Here is a 5,208-nt window from a genome sequence, read left to right as displayed (position 1 = left end):
CTCAAGATAGATCAATACGCCCAGTTAGACAATCACCGGGTCGGGGAGCGTCTCTAACAGTCCTCGCCTGGCGCCCTGGCCAGCTCAATCAACGCCCCTTCAATCTCAGGTCGCCAAATCTCATACAGCCAGACAGCCTTGAAAGAGGTCGTTCGACGATCGTTAGAGTCTCCCAACATGCTCGCCCAGCATCCTGGCAGACTGGGGGCAACTGTTCCTACCCGGCGAACCGAAGAGACACATGCTTGGTCGCCGAGGTAGGTCCCGCATCCAAGTCGAGCGAAGCTCGTGTAGAGTCTCCCAACAAGCTCGCCCAGCATCCTGGCAGACTGGGGGCAACTGTTCCTACCCTACGAACCGAAGAGACGCATACTTGGTCGCCGAGGTGGGTCCCGCGTGTTGGGACCACCAGAGTTGACCTTAGAGACAACATGCCTTCAGTACCTCACCAACCCACCTGCCAACACGGCAGACAGACTGCAGAACGACTACCAAACCAACCACAGGCTAAAAGACAAGAGTGACACAATGTACGGTCCTGGCAGACCGCCTGACACAGGAAAAACAACCCCCGACAATATCTTTGGTCGGCCACACGTCGCATCACCTGCCAAGAGCCCAAAGTCAACTTTCCCTTCTATAAATAGGGATCTCTACCAACAGGAAGTATCTTAACCTCTTTACTCTTTAGCATTACTCACTCTACTACTCTCTGCCTTCATTATTCTCACATTTCCCATTCACTTAGTTCATACACTGACTTGATCGTCGGAGAACCTTTTCAGGTACCTCCACCGGCGGGTCCAGCTCACTTACCTCATCTTGCTACTTTGATGACTATCCTGTTCTCCTTCCTCAGCAGTTGATCAATCATTATCCGTACCTTTGTGTGCTAGGAAAGAACACTATTCTTAGAATTAGGACTTGAAGATGATGCTGGAAGATGTTTTGTGTGGGTTACTCTTATCCACTTATAGATTTATAAGTGTTTTGGTTCTATTTTAGAATAGTTTTTACAATATAGAATAGTTGTTATGCAGTAGTGAATAATACATCATTCATGAAGAATAAGAATAACCAATTTACAAATAATTCATCAATAATCTTTCATACAATATTGATAATCTTTGATATAAACAATTCATCACTAATCTTAGACACAAACAATTCATCACTAATCTTTGATACAATTTATAGTAGATATAATTCTAAGAATTTGAGACAATCTTCAAAGTATAAGAAATGTGTCACATGAAAATAATTCTAAGGTATCTCTAATCTTTGATACAATCTTGATAATCCATAGGTCAAAGTAAATGGTTTCTCCTAAAGCTTCTTAACAAGTTCCCATTTGTTGAGACAAAATAGTCTTCCCTCAAGGTAGTATATAAGGATCTTCTATCCATTGTTGATTTCTTCAATTTTGGAATCACGAACATATTTGTAAGGACCTTCTTCCCTCAATTTTGTAACTTGAACTACTTTTAGGACATACTCCTTGAGGAATAACATGAAACAAATGAATAGTATTTGCACTCATCTAAATAAGAGAAATATATGCAATCAATTAACACCACAACATAAATAGACCAAAGAAACCACTACAATTTCATATTCATATATGTCAAATTGCAATTAGGGAAGGTCAATATAGTTGAAATAAGGGAAAAAATGCAAGTGTTTTCAATGTCATGTATAAAAAGAATAATTTTTCACAAGTAAAAGGCCACAACAAAAATGTCCTGCACCGCAAAAACATCTGCAATGTCTTGTACAAAAACATAATCACAATTGTGTGATTTTAATTTCTTGTACAAGAAAAGCATCCATAACAATATTACCATAATCATAACTCAAATTTAACTCTCTCATGTAAAGAAACAATATAATTGTCTTTCTCATGTATATCTACTATTGTGGAAGGTGTTCATTCTTGAATTTTAGAGATAAAAAGAAATCGATTCTAGTGAGAGAAAGAATAATAACAACAAAAACGTTGGTTCTCTTCTACCAGTCGTGGGAGAAGCATAGAGGAGAGAACATAAGAGAAGAGAACATGAAGCATCATAAAAGAGAGAATGTGCAACATGGAAGAAAAGATGATAAATTCAGATGCACTAAGGGATTTGAGAAGAGATTTTCGCAAAGATGAGAAGAGAGTTTCAGAAAAAATAAAATAAAGAGAAAATGTGAAACATCAAAGAAGAGAGAAGATGAGTGTTTAGAATGCTGAGATGTTGAGATGGATTAACAATGTTAATCTTGTTAACAATGATTACTAGGTAAAATGCTGAGATGAATTTTTTTATAAGTGTCATAATATTATTGGATGCCAGTATCACAAGTACTACATCTAAGTTTAGTCCTATTATTATTTCTTTAAGGATTTATGTAACGTCCTGAAAATCATTTCATATTTAACATATTTAATATCTTAGAAAAATGGGTAAAAAAGTTTTTCCTTTTTTTTCCTTTTATGTAACCTATAACTTACAAATTATTTTCACTTTTACCTTATTCCATTTTCAAGACATCACATTTTCAAACCTTGCGGAAATTAAATTCTTAATACATTTAAGATAATTAAATGAACACAATTCTTTTTTGAATACTTCTCATTCATAAAATTCTTGAATAAATATAAAATTGTTTACATGGCGAAATCTAATATCGCCACAAATATAAAAAAAACTGAAAATACAAAGAAAATAATGTTGGGGCATTGACATTACAAAAAGTACCTCACACAGGTTCCTATCACGACAAAACAAAAGAGAATCCTCCTAAACCATAGGTGCACTGGAAGCCTCACTAGGATCTTCCTCCACCTTTGAGTCAGAAGAGATCTCAATGACCTCAACTGAATTTTTTATGCAGATAAGATCTACACAGTTGTCGTTGTCTTCCTCCTCCTCCACTTCATCCGTTCCCTAATCCATCGAGGGGTCAGGGTGTACCCCCTTGGCATGGCACCGTCTGTCTCTTTTGGCATCGATCCTGATGATGAGAATCCTGTTTGGGGCCAGGTCCTAACAACTTCTGGTACGCCTCGAGCTTCAGTCGGTACAGAAAGTCTGGAGGTTACCGGTCTTTGGTCGGGCAAAGTGAATGATGCCTCCCGAACTGCGTAGTAAGGTGGAAGATGCAGAACTGAGTCATTGCTTACCCAATCCAGCTCCAGGTCCCAATCCAGCTCCAGGTTGCAAGGATTTGTGTAAGTTTGTCGATTACCCTTAACACTCCTAGTCCTCTCCTGAGACATAGTGAAGCGATAACCTCAGATCAGTGCTGATGGGTCCATCTGAACATGCGTACAAATACACCAGAAGAAAAGAGAGGGAGTAAAACATCTATGAAAAACTTGTCATCGACGTCGTGGAATTACACAGAATAATACACCAAGACAACACACGAGTACATATATATCATTTGATCATACAAGCATATAATAAAGATGAATAAAGTATAAAACTCGAGAATTTAGAATCAATATCGAAGAATATCATGTATGCAATGCGATGCATGAGTCCACCATTCTTACTCCTTTGTCCTCCTAATAACTATTCGGAAATAACCGAGAGTACAGTTCTCATAACAAGCGGATTTGATGACACCAAAATTATTCCTCGCAAGGATATATGATCGATCTGTTCCAACGGAACTCTCCATTTCAGGATGGTATCGTATCAAACACTTTCTGGGCATCCCTCTCATTGATCCTGATTGCAAAGAGGGGTTGTCAGAGATCGTTTAGTTTGCTCTGTGAGCACTATCTGATCCAACATAATACCTCATCCAGAAATACATGGGACTCGTCTCACCTAGACTTTCCCTCAAGACTTTGCTGATGAATCACCGCCATCAACACCGTCCCTCTCAACATCTTGGGGCTCATTCGTTTCCCGTACATTTCCTCTCCACTACTTCAATTTTGACCATGGATATGCATCGTAACCGAAATTAGCAAATTATGTCTTTCAATCCATATTTTCTAGCGATCTGCCCGTCCTAAGACATCTCCCATCAGGAATGTTTCTAGTGGATCCCGATCTTAACATATAAACAAAAAGAGAATAATTTCGGCACCACTATGAACCATCACTGAATTATCCTGGATGACTCTCAAGCCAAGCCTCTTATGGTCAGACGATCTCCCTGCATAGGCATAACATAATACTTCTCAGGACCACTGCGAACCATCATTGAATCATCCTGGACGACTCCTCTAGCCAAGCCTCTTACAGTCAAATGATCTTGCTGCGTGGACATAATATCACACCATCGGGCTTCGCCTTTAACAAACCAATTCCTTACTTTTATTACTTTCAAGAATTTCATATAGTTATTTACCTTTACAACTTCTTCATGACAAACATGCCATTAGGCTCTCGTATATATGAGTTATCGTTCAGACGACTTAAAAAGAAGTCATGTCTGTATGGAGCCCTCTCGCTCAAGCGAGGGCACATCCATTTTTGAGACATTTGTTGCTTAAGCGAGAAAACAATCAGTTCTCTTGGTGCCTATTTTATCTCAAGCGAGAGGTGTCTCGCTCCGAGCTAAAACACTCGTTTTCTCTACACACTTCTCGCTCAAGCGAGAGCTGTCTCGCTCAAGTGAGAAGAGCCCGAATATCATTTTAATTAAAGGAAAATATTTCTCATTTATATCACATGTTTTTAAACCTTAAATTTAACAATTATCATATACATATCATTCCCATAATAATCATTCAAACATTATAATTCAAGAGTAAATATGGTATTTGCATATATAAACATAACATAAATGGTATAAGAAATATTGATGTACTTAATCCAAACAAACAAACAATTGATTAAGAACAAGCTTTCTTAATACCCAAGGCAACTCTAAACTTGTGAGGGAGTTTGAAGGTCCTGATGCATATTCGGACACCACTGTGTCATGATGTTTTCTCCCTCACCTGAGTGTGTCGGGTCGCTAGGTTCTCTGTTTGAAGGTGAGCTTACTTGATCCGATCTCCTTTCGAACTCTTCATTACGCCAAAATAACGTTAATTAGTTAACTGACGATAATTATACTTACGAAACAACTTTTTACGTGAAGATAAAACTTTCGATTTAAAATGAATTTAACTGCTTTCGTCCATCCGATTCAAGGTTGAACATCATTGAATCATCATTTGTCATTGAAAGTCTTACAATCAAATAACACTTTTTAAAGTAA

Source organism: Lupinus angustifolius, chromosome LG10 (genome assembly GCF_001865875.1).
Source record: "Lupinus angustifolius cultivar Tanjil chromosome LG10, LupAngTanjil_v1.0, whole genome shotgun sequence".
NCBI lineage: Eukaryota > Viridiplantae > Streptophyta > Magnoliopsida > Fabales > Fabaceae > Lupinus > Lupinus angustifolius.
The sequence above is the reverse complement of the archived record's forward strand: the minus strand, read 5'-3'. Positions refer to the sequence as shown.